Source organism: Marmota monax, unplaced genomic scaffold (assembly GCF_021218885.2).
Source record: "Marmota monax isolate L192 unplaced genomic scaffold, Marmota_monax_Labrador192_F-V1.1 WCK01_AAM20220418_F8-fsc00036, whole genome shotgun sequence".
NCBI classification, from domain to species: Eukaryota; Metazoa; Chordata; class Mammalia; order Rodentia; family Sciuridae; genus Marmota; species Marmota monax.
Window position 1 is genome coordinate 160,258 of NW_026694491.1, and position 18,253 is coordinate 178,510.

Below are 18,253 nucleotides of genomic sequence, written 5' to 3' on the forward strand. Positions count from 1 at the left end.
GTGACAGAAAGCTAACTAACACAGTTATCATTTATTGAGACTCTGTATGCATTGAGTACTCTTTTAAATGCTTTATGTGTCTTCTCTCTTTAGTTCAATACAATAAAATCTCTTGGTTTACCATGAGCTTCAGATAAACTTTTTCCTCCTCTAGAATTGTTCTTGTCAGGTCTTTTGGTCACAGTAGAAAGAAAGCTGACTAAACAGTTATACATTTTTAAATTTAAAAATATACACAGTCATGATAAAAATGAAAGTTAAAGGAAAAGGTACAGGGAAAGAATCCTTCCTGGTAAATGAGTGAGGGGCTCGGGCCACAAACTTACAAACTCAGGAGGTAATCCAAATGCATGAGAGATGCCCAAAAACCCAACGAGTAGGAAAACCTATACCTGAAGAAGTGGAAATACAGTCCTCCTAGAAAGACTTGTTGACTTATGTTTAACATCTTGAAAGAAATAAAGGCAAGAATTACAAGAATGGAAATTATAATCAAGAACAATGAGTTATGATAAAGTACAAATAAAAATCCTAGGAAATAAAAAAATAGTCCTTTGCATAAAAAAAGTATCCATACATGGGATTAGATTCAGTTAAAGAAAAAAAATAGTGATTGAAAGTGAGGACACCACCAAAAACACAACATATGGAGTAAAAGTGAAAAAAGATGCAAAAGTGAAGTAAAGTGACACAAAACATGATAATGTTCTTACAAGTCTTCAGAGTAAAAATGTAAGTCTAATGCTGCTGACCAGGATGAATTCCAAAAACACTCTCTTAGACACACTGTAGAAGCAGAAGAGGAGAACATCAAAGAGAAAAGGAAAAATTGTTAATGCCACCAGAGAAATATGAAGAGTGACAGACTGATGCAAAATTTCTGATCTGCAAAAATAGATGCCAGAATAAATAAAGGGATTTCTCCAAACTGCCACAAGAAAACAATACCCAATCTCAAATTCTATGCCTAACCAACATTTAACTCACTTGAATTTTTGTATTCCGTGAAGACATCCCCAATTCACTAAAGTGCAATTAAAAAGAATGAACCAAGCACAGTAGTTTACGGCTGTAATCTCAAGTGGCTTGGGAGGCTGAGGCAGGAGGATTGCAATTTCAAAGCCAGCCTCAGCTATTTAGCAAGGCCCTGAGCAACTCAGTGAGACCCTGTCTCTAAATAAAATGTTTTAAAAAGGGCTGGGGATGTAGCTCAGTGGTTAAGCACACCCGAGTTCAATCCCTGATACAAAAAAAAAAAAAAAAACCAAGAATGCAGATAAAATACATTTATTCATACAAAGACTAAGCTAGTTTATTATCCAAAGATCTTCCTGGTAGGGGAAGAAGAAAAATAAATCCCTGAGAAAGAGGAAGGAAGCAATTGTTGATTATAATGTAGAAATAATTACTGACTACAAAAATAGAAATAATAATTATTTTTTTCTTACTTAAAGACATGAAAGAGAAACATGCTAAATTCCTAGGTGGTTAGCTTTTTTTTTTCCCTTGAGAGTTTGTATCTCTATTAAAAATTTTAACTGTTAAAACAACAGAAATAAAATGTTTGCAAGCTGTTTATAAAGAAGGGGGGAAGAGAACAGAAGGAGAAGAAGCAAAGACAAACTATGAAAATAAACTCAAGAGTTAGAAGGAAAATACTTCAAATCAGTAATCACAATAAATGTGGATGATTCAAATTCACATTAATAAATGTCTAGATTGAATAAACAAAATAACACATTTGCATATGACACACCAAGGTGGAGTCAGTTCCTCTGAGCTGAGCGTGTGTGTGTGCTGTGTGTGAAAGGGTGTTGTGTGTGTGATTGTGAGTGTTGTGTGTGTTTTGTGTTGTGTGAATGTTGTGGAGAAATACAGACACTAATGCAGTCTACATGCTCCTTTAAAACATGTTGGTGGCACTTGAAAGTTTTGTAAACCCAATATCACAATTATAACCTTGGCACACAATCTTTTTAATTGTAATTCAATTAAATTTTTTTTTTCATTCAAAATTCCTCATCTAAAAAGTGCAGAATACTGACTATCAAGCAGATCACGATGACTGTTCAGAAAAGTGAAATCTATGTGAATGATTAAGAGACATCACCAAAATGTTAGCTGGTTTGTGCACTGTACAAGAAATAGGTCGACTCCATCCGTTTGTTCTAGACGAGGCCATTAAAATCCCAGCAAGGAAAAATTTCACAGTCACTGATTATTCATTTGACAGTTTTAGCCAGGGGATCGCCTTCATTCTTTTCCCAGGACTGTATAAATCAATTGTACCAAACTGTGCAATTATCACTCTTGCAACTGACTGCTTGTGGCAGATTTAAATTCCATTTTGCAAGAAAGACAAAAACCCCTTTCCTCTGCCTCCTAAGCTCAAAAGCCAGAAAGCAGCTGAAAGATGGTCACTGCTTTGTTCTTGAATGGAGCTAATTACAGAGTTGTCTACAGCGGGAAGGGCACTCTACAGTCAGTGTGTAAATAGGAACAATTAGAGCTCATTTTAAGCGACATTATTTCCAAAAAAAGAAACAGTGCGTCAGATTTTAATTACTCTCATAGGAATTGCTACATTAAACAGAACCTAATGATTTTTTTTTTACAATTCAACTCTACGAACATGACAATTCTCTGTCATAAGAGTGTTCTAATTTTAACACTTCTACAGATGGTTTGGTAAGAATGTGAGGTTTATTCCTCTTGTCTTTCATCACTAGGTTTATTTTAATCCTATATCGCAGTTTAAAATAATTTGCACAGTATTGAAATATGCATGTAATGTATTTTGTTCCTACTCTGTAGAATTATTATTCTTAATTTTTAAAATTTAACCAGTCACGCACATATTAAACTCTTAATATACTTTCCAAGCTCTGCACCTAATGCTTTGGAAGCATTTTCTTGCCCCGTTTTTATACCTACCTTAGGAAGAGCATTAACCTCGTTTTATACTAGAGGAATTGAGATGTAGAGAGTTGAACAAGGTCACACAGCAAGTGGTGGTGTAGTTAGGGGTTGAGTTCTTTGTGCCTGAAAATGTCCCATGTCCCCCTAGCCAAGTTCCCTGAGGGCTGGCAGCATGGGCTACTAATTTCTAAATTCAGCAAGCAGCAAAGGGGAGTGGTCTAGAGTGTGGGCCCTGGAAAGGGCTTTAAATCATGGTTCTACTGAAATAGGAAAAAGGGTTAAAATAGGCAGAAAGGAAATTTGGTCCTCAAGATCAGGTCTCTGTGTAGGAGGGCTGAGAAACTACAGACACCAAAACCCAGGCCTGGTCAAGTTCAGACTGATTCCTATGTAAGTATAAAAACAAACTGATAGTGGGACATCTGCTGACTAGTGCCCAGACCCCTCCTCAAAACAGGCAGGGTAACCTGAGGACCATATCATAATTTGTGAATTGAGACATCACCAAAATATTAGCTGCTTTGTGCACTGTAAGAGAAATAGGTCGACACGGTCCACAGGATCCATTTGTTCTAGGCGAGGCCTTTAAAATCCCGAGCAAGGAAAAATTTCACATGTCACTGATTATTCATTTGACAGTTTTAATCAGGGGCTCGCCTTCATTCTTTTCAAATTGTGAATTCAAAGAATGAAATCCATAGATACACAGGTGAGAACAAAGAAGAAAGGAAGGAAGGAAGGAAGGAAGGAAGGAAGGAAGGAAGGAAGGAAGGAAGGAAGGAAGGAAGGAAGGAAGGAAGGAAAGAAAGAAAGAAAGAAAGAAAGAAAGAAAGAAAGAAAGAAAGAAAGAAAGAAAGAAAGAAAGAAAGAAAGCTTCTGAAGGGGAGAGGTCCCAAGAGAGTAGGGAGAGTGGCTATTGTCTAGGGATTTATATGAATCTACAGGGTTAAGGAAATTAGCCCCTCACCCAACCCCTGGATATGGTACTCAGTGTCTTTGAGCTCTTCATGGATCCTTTGGCCCAATCAGGTTACCCTGCCTGTTTTGGGGTGGGGTCTGGGCACTAGTCAACAGATATCATTTTGGTTTTCTGCTTACATAGGAATCAGCCTGAACTTGACCAGGCCTGGGTTTTTGTGTCTGTAGTTTCTCAGCCCTCCTACACAGAGACCTGATCTTGAAGAGGACCAAATTTTCTTTCTGTCTATTTTAACCCTTTTTCCTATCTCAATAGAACCATGATTTAAAGCCCTTCCCAGGGCCCACACTCTGGACCACTCCTCTTTGCTGCCAGCTGAATTTAGAAATCAGTATCCCACACTGCTAACCCTCAAGGAACTTGGCTAGGGAGGCATGGGACATTTTCAGGCACCATAGTAAACCACTGTAGGAATATGCCCGTATGTGTGCTCCTACGTGTATGTGTGTGTGCATGTGTGTGTGTCTCTGAGGGAGCCCTGCAGTCTGGGAGTTTGCAAGTTATCCAGGCACAAGGGGGCAGGAATGGTGGTGAGGATGTAGGAAAAAGCATTGAAGGAAACATCTCAGACCAGGTGGCGCTAACTTTTGTCAGTTTTTAGGTTATGGTTGAAGATCAAATAATTGCCCTCTCTCCACAACCTGTTCATCTTAGGGATGGATGAATGCTTGCAGATGTCCCTTCTTTTTCTAATTTAGTCTTTTGTATCCACATTCTGAACCTTACCGCGTTGCATGATCTTACCCACATACTCATAATTTAGTTGAAGAAACAGAACAAAATGAATTCAGCTGGTGCATACTCAGTGTCCTTTTCCCCTACCCCATGTCCTTCCTTCCCTCAAGAAGCAACCACGCATCCTAAGCTTAGCATTTATCCTTCTCAGATAAGGCAACCAACCTGCTTTGTCTTTCTGGGACTGAAGTGTATCCCAGGACACAGGACTTTTGGTGCTAAAACAGGGAAAGTCCTAAGCGAACTGGATGTACATCTTTATCTTTACTAGATAGCTGGGAAATTGTTCTTCAAAATGTTTTAGCAATCTTCCTTCGAGCCATGCGTGAGGGTCTTGCTGTTGTGCCACATCTTCATCAAGCTTTGTATAACGGTTGGTGACCCTATCAGGCACGTTTTATACTTACAATACATAATATCCATCTGTAAGTTATATATTGTTTTACTTTCTATGTTTAAGCTTTATATAAATAGGAACACATTCTACAACTTGCATTTTTTTAGCTCAATAAGTTATATGGATAATTATAGCTAGATTTCTTTCATTTTTGTAACTCCAGAAGATTTCATCATTTGGATTCAACCATAATTTATTTATCCATCCTGCTACTGATGGGACATTCTGGTTCTTTCTAGCTGTTCACTTAAAATAGGGCTGCAAGGAGCATTGTGCACGTGTCTCTATGTGCACACGTCTGAGGGTTTCTCTATGTAGGACTGGAATTGCTATTGTCTTGTATGTACATCTTTTTTTTTAGTTGTTGATAGACATTTATTTTATGTATTTATTTTTATGTGATGCTGAGGATCAAACTCAGGGCCTCACACATGCTAGACAAGCACTCTACCATCGAGCCCCAACTCCAGCCCTTGTATATACATCTTTGTCTTTACTAGATAGCTAGTAAATTGCTCTCCAAAGTGGTTTAGCAATCTTCCTTCTCACAAGCCCTGTATGAGGGTTGCTGTTGTTCCATATCTTCATGGAGCTTGGTATAATGAGACTTTTTAAATGCTGAAATCTAAGGTATATGAAATTCTTATTTTCTTTTCAACAAAAATTTACTGCTTGTTACTGTTCCCTGATTTATGTATGTGTGACAATGTAAATATTCACCAGATTTTGATTCTGTGGATAATAAATTTGTTCTCACAGTGCAAGCCTTGAGGATGGACTCCAGGTCTAATTATTTTTTAAAAACTCGGACCCCAGCATAATGTTTGCCACATAGCATTTACTTAGCACCTGCTTGTTGGCTAAATGAATGATAGGATTCATTAAGCATTCTGTTCTACATAGTTTTTCTTAAGTTTTTGTAGAAGACCCAGTAGTCTTTGCTCATTCATTCATTCAACAAATGTTGATACCTATCACCTTCCAAGTACTGCTGCAAGTGTGCAAATATTGCAGTATACAAAATAGAAAAAACTTCTCCCTCATGAAACTTATATTCTCATGTTACATGCATAGCTCCAAGTGGACCAAGTAGACATGAAGTGACCAGAGAATGCTGCATGCAGGTGAGGCTCTAGTCAGCCCTGCAGGATGGTGCACGTCAGGTATCTGTTGGGAAAACATCAAGCACTCTGAGATGGGAGACTGGAATGCTAGTACAACAGTGAGAAGAGGAGCGTTAAAGTGAGTAGAGATTTTTAATTGGAACCATGGAGGAAACCCAATGAAAGAAATATAAAATGGTCCATTAAGGTCCACATGACCTGACTCTGCCCACCTGCTCCCACACCCCCAGAGCTCTACATCCCAAATCATGATTGATAGTTCACATTTCTATTCCTCAGCATCATGCAACTCTGTCTACCTAGAATACATTGCCCCAAATATCTGGAAACTCCTGTTCTCCTGTTCCCAGATACTGTTTAACTTCTTAAAAAAGCCTTTTCTGGAAATCACCACTCATTCCCAAGGAAAACTGTCACCCATTCATCATAATGTCTGTAGTCGCACTTAGACTAATCTGTTTTTCCTGATAACCAGTGAGCCTTTTGACAGCATGGTCTTCCATGAGTCTGTAAGCTCCACAAGAAGTCAACCTAAGTCTGTTGTTTATCATTATGCAAAGTTAAACACATACAAACATTTCGTAAATCTCTGTCATATTCATGGAAGATAATGAGTGCTAAACAAATGGTTAATGAATGAATGAATGAACTGTAAGTGTTAGCTTGTGGGGTAGAGGGTGTTGGATGGACTACATGTTCCAATCACCTAGGAAATCATATTTATTAGCCCATTGTTTACTGATTAAAAATTAAAAATTATCCTTCAGCAGATATCCAGTTTATATAATTTATAGTGCTCCTCTGTGACATGCCTAATGTGTATATCACAGTCTGGCATTTAGTTAGTGTACCTGGTTGTTGAAGATGGCAGTAATATGCTTAGTATTAAATAACAAGTATCTGCAGTTCATGATTTATAAAAAAAGAAGAATGCATCAAGGGGTTTAATTACTAATCATTCTTACCCCCATGAAAGATGCAATATCTCCCAGTTTAATGCCCTCACTCGGAGACAATTTCCTTCTTTGCCAACACTTCTTTTGTGTGTGTGTGTGCACATTCTATCAATATCATTTGCAAGTGAGGTTAAGCCACTTAACTTTAAATAAAACCAATCAGAGCTATGACCTTGAGATTTAAAACCACAAAGTGAATACAAAGTGAACAACCATTTATGTACTCTCTGGACATCAGATCTCTTCTCAGACCAAAGGTTATTCCTGGGACACTCTCCTACAACTTCAAAAGACAAGGAAAATATTGGAAGAGCCCAACCAATGACACTCAAGTTGACATAACTCTAAACCCCAGCACAGTGCCCAGTTCATAGTAGACCCTCGAATGAATGAGGAAGTGTTCAGTCCTAAATTCTGTTACCAATATCAAAGTTAGCAACCACCCCAAAATTAGAAAAAAAAAAATTTGTTATTTATATTCATTAGAATTATTTCACTTTGTATCAGAATCCTCATATTTCCTTCCTGCTTCTGACCTTTATATAACTATAGATTAATTACCTTAACTCTGTTTTCTTACGACAACTTCCCTTTTGTTTCCTGAACAAAGGCCACAGTCTTCAACTGGGTCCTACAGGCTTTCTGCAGCATGGACCCCTGTTCCACCTGTTCTCCTGTTAGCACCTTTCCCTGCAACTCAAAGAAACTCTGCTATTTGTATGCACATTCCAGAATTTTCCACCTGAATCTTTGCCCACACAGATGCCTCCAGCTGGAATGCTCTTTTGTACCACCTTGCAGCATAGGATAGCAGGATTCAGAGCTCCAGCTATGATTTCAAGACCAAGTTTCATCACTTACTGTCATATGACTTTGCTCTAACAGTTGGGTGGGGATGTGGTTGTGAGAATAGTAGTGCCAGGGACTGAACCCAAGGCCTCCCACATGCTAGGCATATACTCTAGCACGGAGCTATATCCCTAGTCCTGTTGTGTGGCTTTAAACAACTTGCACTAGTAGATTGCCTAGCTGCTCTCAGATCCACCTCTCTTCCTTCCCACGCTGTGCCCTGAGCCATACAGGCTGAGTTCCCCAAACTCTGGAGTCAATCAGGGAAGGCACCAGTGGGCCATTAAAGGACAGGAAAAGGGAGAAACCAGAATATTTCTCTTCCTCTCTTGCTGCCTTGAACAGCATCTCTGGCAGCAGCTGCCTCTTCTCCTTGGCTCCAGCTCCTGCCAGACAGGCCTGCTGTGGTTTCAGCTTCCTCAAATGGAAGAGAGGGAGGGGTCCTAAAAATCTCAGTCAAGGCCTGCATCCAGCTACGCCTGAGACAGTCAGATGAACTCTCTGTAGTTCTCATCGATATGAGCCAAGAGAGTCTCCTTTTAAGCCATTTAAAAGGATAGGTTTTTCCATCATTTGCAATAAATGGGTTTTTATTAATTTATTCCCTCAAATCAGAAGTAACTTCTCACTCATCAAGTACGTGTGTTCTTAAATCAGGATAATGCAGCAGAATAGGTGCTACCTGGTGCTATGTGAGAGGTGTGGAAATTCAGAAAAGGAAGAATAACTTCCATGTGACCAGCAGGAAAGAGTTATGGTAGTGTGGCCCTTATTCAGTTTGAAACAGGAAGCCAAGGAAGATATTGCAGCAGTCCTTTATTGTCCCACTTTATCCATTGTCACACATTATTATGTGTGTCAGGATTCAAGTTGAACTACAGGTGGATTACCATGTGCTTTGCATGTGAGATCCTTTAGGTGACGAATGCAGAGCTATTACACCTTAAAGCTCCAGAGGATGCCATTAACCCAAAATCCCTTGTGAAACGTGCCCCACTAACGCCCTTCAAGGCTTTGAATCAGAGAGAAGTTAAAAGTGGAGCTGAGGACTACCGGGACACTATTGTCTTCCAGGAGAGGGGTGAGAAGACCATGACTTGAGCGGTAACAAAAAGAAGCAGGTGAACTTGAGACAGTCTAAAATAACTTGAGAGTTTCAATGTGGGGAGAAAAGGGGATGTGGACAGAAATAGAGAAGTCAGGAAGAATCGTAGATTTGGTGAATATAGAAAGTTCTTAGTAAAAAAGAGACTTTGAAATAGTTACAGAAGGACAATGGATAAAGGACAATGGAATTGGGGCTCAGGCAAATTGGGCTGCAAAGATCTGGAAACCCTTTATAAGAAAACAGTACTGGAAACCACACTTTGGAATAAATTGCCAAGAGGGAGAATTATTTGCCAGAACATGGCCAAGGAGTGGTCCTTAGGGAATAGCTACATTGAAAAGGCAGAGAAGGAAGACAAGTCTGAAAACAGAAGTAAGGGATCAGAGAAAAATCAGAAGTGTGGCAGGAGGACCACACTTGTGATTTCAGAAAGGAAAGATTGGCCATTCCAATACCCACTTCTTCCTGCCAAGGTTATTGCTGAAGTATTTGTCAAAATGGAATTCCCCTCAGTTTGAGTTCCTGAACTTCCTGAGAGGGACCCAGAGACCCTAATGGTTGCCTAACATGAGCTACAAGTCATAAATATTTTGTTTTTGCAGCAAAGCCCAGCTTATCCTAACCAACACATTGTGGTAACTTAAGGTTGGGGGAGTGGGGTGAAAAAAAGTATAATAAGAGGACAAAGGATTAAGGATGAAATATGGGAAAAGAGAGAAATCAATGATGTAAGAGAGCCTGTAGTTGGTTGGTTTGGGCTCTGGAGAAGCCTCAGGGTTAAATTACCCCATGCATGCTGGCATACCACATATCAGGCACACTAGATAGGAGGTCACCCCACCTAACTGTAAGATGTTTGCAACAGACATCACCAGCATATTTTTCTTCCCAGCAGAAATCACTTCTAGAAAAATTAAAGAGCTCATAACCAAGTCTGAGATGAATTAGTGTCAGGCTGTCTTCAATGAACAGAATGTCTTAGTCCATTAGTGCTGCTATAACAAAATATCATATACTTGGTAGTTTATAAACAATATAAAATTTCTCTCAATTCTGGAGGCTAGAAAGTCCAAGATCAAAAAGCCAGCAGATTCAGTATCTGGTAAGTTTTCTCTCTCTGCTTCCAAGATGACATCTTGTTGCTCTGTACTGTGGAGAGGAAGAATGCTATGTCCTCACATGGCAAAGGATGAACTCACTCAGTCATGCCCTTTCATAAGGACACTAATCCCATGGATGAGAGTGGAGCCATCATGGCCTAATCACTTCCTAAAGACTCCACCTCTTAATACTGTTGTATTAGGGGTTCAATTCCAATAAGAATTGTGAAAGCACACAAACATCCAAACTATAGAACAGAGGCATGGAAGAAAGAGCTTCTAGGTACCTCAGTCTCCTCATCTATAAAACAGGGGTAATAAAAGAACAAACCTCATAAATTTGTAAAAATTAAATGAGTTGCTACACATAAAGCACTTAGAACAGTATCTTGTGAAAAGTGAATTCTAACAAAGTGTGATCTCAGAACCCCTTCTGGTTTTGGAAACATCTCTAAATAATAATGGTGAAAACTGCTAATGGCTCTGTTGCACTCATTTGAATAATAAGGATGTAAAGAATGGCAAAGTTTTGCTGGATAAGGAGGTAAATAGGCATGGTAAACAATGAATATATTTTACATCTCTACCAGCTTCAAAGCTAGTGTGGTTAAATAAAAACCTATCTTAATTACCTTAAGCAGTTGTGTTTAAATTAAATTTAAAATTAAAATTCATCTATATTAAAAATTTATCTAATAGGAATTCTTGGGAGGAAGAAACAATCAAAAATTCAGGATAGCTAAGAGACCTTTGACACTTTCATGGAGTCCTTGAAAGTCATATTGGAATAGAATTAAGGGATAAGAATGATTATGTCTAACAAAATAAACTCTGTAAACCTCAGAATATATGTGTAAAATACCAAAACACCAATAGAAAAATTTAACCAATTCATTGTTTTAACTGGATGATTCCCAAGTACTGATGACTGATAGTTTTAACAAATTGAATCAATAGCTATTTTTGACACTGTAGTGTGAAAGTTGGAGTAGCACCACTGGAAACTGGGAATTGAGTATGTTAGATTTCCACTGCCATAACAAATACCTGGCAAAAATCAATTTAAAAGAAGCAAAGGATGCCAGATACACTGGCACACACCTGTAATCCCAGCAGCTTGGGAGGCTGAGGCAGGAGGATCAAGAATTCGAAGCCAGCCTCAGCAAAAGCAAGGTGCTAAGCAACTCAATGAGACCCTATCTCTAAATAAAATACAAAATGGGGCTCTTCCTCTTCTGGTGTCAACCGCTCCAGGAGCAGCAGCTTAAAATGCAGACATGACCAAGTCCAAGAACCACACCATACACAACCAATCCCCAAAATGGCACAGAAATGGCATCAAGAAATATGGATCACAAAGATATGAATCTCCTAAGGAGGTAGACCCCAAGTTCCTGAGAAATATGAATTTTGACAAGAAGCAAAACAAGAAGAGCCTAAAAAATATGCATAAAACAACGCCAAAGCCATAAAAGCATGTGCCAAGGCTGTCAAGGCCCTTGTAAAGCCTAAAGAGGTTAAGCCCAAGATGCCAAAGGGTGCCAGCCACAAGCTTGATCAACTTGCCTTGCTTGCCCATTCCAGGCATGGGAAGTGTGCTCGTACCCACATGGCCAGGGATTGCAGGCTCAGCTGGCCAAAGGCCAAAGCCCAAGCCCAAGCCAAGACACAGGCTGCAACTCCAGCTCCAGTATCAGTTCCAGCTCTGGCTCCAGCTCCTGTTACCAAAGGTACAGAGCCCTCAAGGGTGCCCAGGTCCCTGTGAAGGCTCCACAGTAAAAGCCTCTGTGAATGTGAGGACAGGCCTGGTGTGACCCCTGAGCCCCTGTCTACAAGAACTGGTGTCCTCCTGTGCTATTTGTACAAATAAATCCAGAAGCAGAAAAAAAAAAAATAGTGCTGGGGATGTGGCTCAGTGGTTGAGTACCCCTGAGTTCAATCCCTGGTAACTTCCTCCCCACCCCACCCCCCAAAAAAAGGCAGCAGCAGCAGCAGCAGCAGCAGCAAAAGCTTATTTTAGCTCAGTTTCAGGGATTTTAGTCCATGGTTACTTGGCCTTGTTGCTTTGGGCCTGAGATGGCACAGCACATTACGGCAGAAGCAGGTACTAGAGGAGGAGTTTGTACCTTATGGCATCCAGGAAGTAAAAGAAAGAGAAGGTTCTGGATTCGCTATATCCCTGCAAGGGTATGCCCCAGTGACCTACCTTCCTTCCACTAGACCCCCACCTGAACCTTAAAAGTGGTGGGACCTTTAGAAGGTGGGGTTACTAAAGTACCACAGGATAAGGACCAAGCTTTTAACACATCGGCCTTTGGGGGACATTTCAGATCCAAACTATAGCAATGAGGGCCTAGAACATTTTATCTCCCACTCAGAAAAAGGCTTTGGGTGATCCCAGTGTTGGCCATTTAGGTAAGATTTGTGATTTTCCAGGATCCAGAGATAACACAGCCTTGCAGATGTAGATACTAATGACAAGTAACATCCATGTATTTGAGCATTTCTAGCCACAAAAAGTGCACATTTGAATTTGGGATGATCCAGGGGACATAGCCATATCATATTGGTCTCAATGACCTAAAAGGTCAATGCTGGAAATAGAGGGCTCCTTGATACAAAAGACCCCCTTAGGTAGCGCAGACCAAATTCAGGACTTGTTTTCCTAGAGTACAAGACAAAGCAGACATTCCCAGACTTTTAAGGAAAACTATGTGGGTTTGGGTCACCATGGTCTAGACTATGTGACCTATTAATCACAAGCTGATTGGCAAAGGGTGGGTTTCTATGATCTAAGGGTAGTCAGTTCCTTGGTTGACCTAAGCAGTGGTCTGATAATCAGATTCTGTCTTGAGACCTTGAACTGGAAAATGGTATCAGTATTTTGTTTTTTTGTTTTTTAAGAAAATACACAAAGCCTGAAGGTTAGCAAGTGTTTGTGGCAGAACACCAGAAAGAAGAGGTGGTATGAACTTTAAATAAGGCAAAGGGGAGGGAGAGGAAAGGAGGGGGACAGGGGTAGGAAAGATGGTGGAATGAGACAGACATCATTACCCTAAATACATGAATGATATGACTCTGTGTTCAACCAGCAACATGAAAAATTGTGCTCTATTTGTGTAATATGAAGTGAATTGCAATCTGCTGTCATATATAACTAATTAGAATAAATTTAGAAATTTTTAAAACAAGAGGTGGTAACTCAGGCTCAGATGAAGAGATAAGGTGACCCTAGCCCTAGAACTCCCTGGACTTCTGAATGACTCTTTTAATTCAAATTTCTGTGAGGCTCATTGTCCAGGTATTTCTGAGTTGCTGCCAGATTCCTGTTGTCCTTTTGGCTGTAGCCATAAAACCACTCACTATAAGAGAAGGCTGAAGTGAATGCTTCTCCAAACCAAAAGAACTGAACTAAATACACAAGTAATCACAGGATGCCTTTGGTTCCTTTGGGCTATGAGCCATCCACGAAGATTAGAAGCAGTTTCCTCTGACATCTGCTGGGGCAGCAGGACAAGGCACTGGGATGTCAAATCACAGGGAACATCTGCTGAAGGCTGTGCTTCCCTCACTAACTGAAATGGCTGGACAGAGTTCAGCCTACCACAGGGCAGGTTGGAGATTCCTTCTTTCTCATTGTGGTGCACTTGATAAGACTGAGGTGCAGCTTAGTAGAGGGGGCTGGGGCTAGTGTCATAGGAAATAGAGAAGCATCCTTGTATCAGAGATGTTTCCTGATTTTTAAACTAATGGCTTACCCAGAGAAAGATCAGATTTCTTTGTTTCAATAACATATTTAGGTTTTGTCTCTGTTCTATTTTCTGAGTAATAAGCCTTAGCACTAAATGACTCTTGTTCTTGAGGCTTGAACACAAATATCAGTTATTCCTCCCTCACCACCACTACTTTGGGGTCCTGATCTGAAAACACAAGCTATTTTCATGGAGGTTTTAATCCCATGAGTAAAATAAATCACAAAGAAAAACTGAGTGGGTACAAGCTAAATAAACTTCATACTTTTTTCTTAAACTACCTGAATGACAACTAATTTCCTTGAGGGTAACAACTGGTCTTACCACTATATACCTAGCATGGAGCATGTAAGTTGATGCTGAGCGTCAAGTAGAGTCAGAAAAACTGTTTGCTGAATGAGCAAATTAATAAATTGGTGTTTAGTGCATTTTGGCCCAAGAAGACTGCTTTAGAACCTATTATAAATAGAGGGAACCGGCTGGGCTAGACAAATGCATTGAGGACCTATTGGGACCACACCCTAGATGCCTCATATAGCCTCCTGGGATGGCTTCCTCTACCATTTTGACTTTTTGTTGCTCCAAGGTTGGTCTTAAAAGAATTAAAACTAATAGACTATATAAACAAACTACCTGGCCTGAGTTTCCTCATCCGTTCAGAGTGAGTACGAAATTAGGCAGCAGCAGGCACTGGCTAAGCTAAGTCAGTATGTTATGCTCTGAGTAGTTTTTCACAACCCTGAAAACAAATCTTTTAGAATAAAAACGTGGGGACTGGGGTTATAGCTCAGTGGTAAAGCACTTGCCTCATATGTATGAGGCACTGGGTTCAATCCTTAGCACATAAAGATATTGTGTGTCCATCTACAACTAAAAAAAAAAAAAAGAATCTGGATGGTAAATGGGGATGTTTCCAACCTTTTTATTTGTTCATTTTAGATATACATGACAGTTAAGTGTATTTTGACATATTATGCATACATACTTTTTCTTCTATAAATGTTACAATCTCTAGTAAGTATTAAGGTACTTGAGTGAACAAATCCATAACCTCAAAGCTTCTCTTATTAATGCCCTCTTTTCTTCTCCTCTCAGAAAGTAAGCTTTTTCAAATTTTACCATGACATCTTCTCAGAAAAATCCTTGCACTGTAGGTGAATCAACAGAACTAAGCTAGAGGTTCACTTTACATGTACTGAGGGCTTATTTCTGCCAGTGAAAGGAGATTCCCTTCCCTCCTGAGTCCCATAAACACTTAGGCACTATCTGAACATAGCAGATGCAGTGGTGAGACAGTTTCCATTCTAGGTTTGGTGGGAGATATAGATAAGTTAATGGGTTATTCTAGTGTAAGAAACAATGCAATGATAGAAAATCAATATAAGGCAGGAAGAAAGTACACTGGAGGCATCCAACCCAGATTTGGAGGATCTGGAAACTTTAAAGTAAGTGATATTTAAGCTGAGATATGAAGGATAACTGTCAGCCAGGTGATAGGATCCACAGGAGGAGTGGACAAAGTCAAAGGAACAGCACCCAGCTCCCAGCTCCTGCTGGAATATCCCCTTAAATCTCCAAACTATTATCCCTCTAAACTTGCCCTTTGAGCCTCATAGATTTCAAAGACTGTAATTCTCAGCAGGGTTGATTTTTTTTTTTTTTTAACCTGTAAGGAGTCCTGAGGCTTCATGAACTTCAAAAAATGCTTTTGCTGAAGCCTGAGGTAAACAGAAACTATGGCAAACAGCAGTTTGAAGACACTTGCCTCCAACATATTTCAATGCTTGGGAGTACAATAAAATTGAAAACACCACATTCTACTCCTTTTTCAATATATACCACAGTTTGATCTATGCTTCAACAATTATTTATTGGATTCCTGAACACAGCATGGTGCAATGAATAATTGAAAGGATCTACATAACACAACTCTGTATCACATTCTCAAGGCTGTGTGAAAATTTTAATTTATTCCCTTTGGAAAAAGCTGAAACCTGCTGGCTCAGAGGACAATCATTTTTAAACATTTTTTTAAAGAGGAAGTTCTAGGACCACCTACATTACCGTTTACCAACATCTATCTCCATTGCATTGTCATGAAATTTATTTTATTGTACTGACCTAAGAATTGAGGGCAACTATTCCATTGTTCCAAGAATAATCCAGTAAACATTGCGAGGTGCTTTATAACCACCAATTAAACTAAAAACATAACCACTATTAAACTAAAAATATGGTCTTTAATCTCTAAATTTTTACATCTACAATAATTAATAAACAATTACATCAAGATTTTTCTAAGAAATAATGAAAAAATAGGGAATGATATTATAGATTTTTTTTTAAATGTCAAATAAATCCTATTTTCTGAATCACATTAACATGCAGCAACTAAACAATTTATGGGAAAGTATAAGCAAAGTCACTAAGATTCAATTAATCAATTCCAATAGGTATTTTTTGCATTCACTGCCAGTTCTCTTGAGGCTTAGTTTCTCCATTTATAAAATGTGAGTTCATTCATTTATCCATTAATAATTATTGAATGCCTATTATATAACAGGCATTGGTTTAGACCTTGGAAACACAATGTTAAACAGAATAGCTGTAAATCCCGCTTTATATTCTAACAAAGATAATATCTATCTCACTAAATTGTTGGGAAGATTCAAGTTATATAATTAGAAGTGTTTTGTAACTTGTGAAGCACCACATAAACCCAAGTGTCTTAAATATCATGACTGTCCTATTTATCCATCTCCCAAAGCATCCTCCACACTAAGCAATCTGAGTAGATGCAGAAGCATTTCAACACTTGCCACAGTTGACTATTGGACATCCTTAGTAGTCACATCCAACTTCAATTCATTCACTTTATTTGTTCCTTTCCATATGATAATTTGAGAAACAATTTAAAGTAACTTAAGAAAATCAGTTGTTTTCAATAAAATGTATTATAGAAAACCCTAAGAGACTAGCCACAAGAGGTAAATTATAACAGATAAACACTTAGGGAGACTATACCCTATAACAGGCAGTATGCTATCCCTGGCCAAAGGCAGAAAATTAGAACTATTATGTATTCATGGTTTATCACTGCAGTCTTTCAAAACAAATTACTTCATTTCCAAATGTACTACTTTAAAATAAATTAACATCTATATAATTTTCAATAACTGTATGGTATTTTATGGCTATACCAATATTAATAATCTGTTTATGATTAAATTGTTTATAGATTAAATCTTTAAAATGTATTGTTTCATCAAGATAGAGTCTTTTGTGTTTTTATACAAGGACAAAACTGTATGTCTACTGTATAACAGCTTAATGTAATAACATGAATTTTTGTATTTTCAGATTTACTGGAAAATGCTTTAATATTTTATAATATTCTCCAAAATTTTATAAAATGAATCTAAATTTAAAATGTCTATATTCTCCAAAAGGTTAGGAAAATAGGAAAATTCTGTGTAAGTTGTATGTTTTCTTCTTGAAAATATCATAGGAAATACATATTAAATCAATGCTTTTTATAATTGCTGTCTTGAATATAGGAAAAAGATGAGTTTTTCCGGAATATTCTCACTTCACAAAAGTGTGAAATTAAAACAGGATTGGAAATCTGGAAATTTCTATTATCAGAAGACTTCTGTGAATACAATGCTAGTGTGACCTAAAGAATTTAATACAATAAATTTATTAAATAAGAGTCTGGCCTTTCTGGAGCAAACTTCTAGCAGATACAGAAATTTGGGGGAATAATACTGTTGCTTAATGGCAACATCTTATAATCTTAGGAACCATAAAATATATTCGATAAGTATAAAGGGGGCATTTTAATTAGCCAAAGAGCTATTCTCAAATTATGAATGCTTCATGTATGCAACTTCACATATGAATCAAGTGATTAGAATGTATTCAGAATACATCAAAAAAAGTAAACTGAGACCTTGGATTACGTTAAAATTTTAATACTTGAGAAAAATATAAATTAAAATCATATACAAATACTGCTGGCACAAGAAAAGAATATATGCAAATGTGAAGTCCCATGGATTCAGTAAGTGAACCTGGATGTAAGAATACATCATAAAAATCTGCTACTGAGCCTTTTAAAAAGAAGTTATAGATACTAACTAAGTCAGACCAAGATGGAAAGATTGGAGAAGGAACAGTAGTTTTTCTTCAAATAATTCCTTATTCATTGAGAACTGTAGGCTCAGCATGGAGAGGAAAGTTCAAGGTCATCTAATTTATCAAGCCATTTTGAAGATATTAGCTTTAAACACTTACTTAAAGTCCAAAAAACATAAAAATAAACAGCCTTTCAT

The 18,253-nt window shown here is 38.3% G+C and overlaps 1 pseudogene; it reads left to right on the forward strand.

Annotated features, from left to right (window-relative positions):
- Positions 1-11,444: 11,444 nt before the first annotated feature.
- On the forward strand, positions 11,445-11,946 carry LOC124075712 (large ribosomal subunit protein eL29-like; annotated as a pseudogene).
- Positions 11,947-18,253: the final 6,307 nt, after the last annotated feature.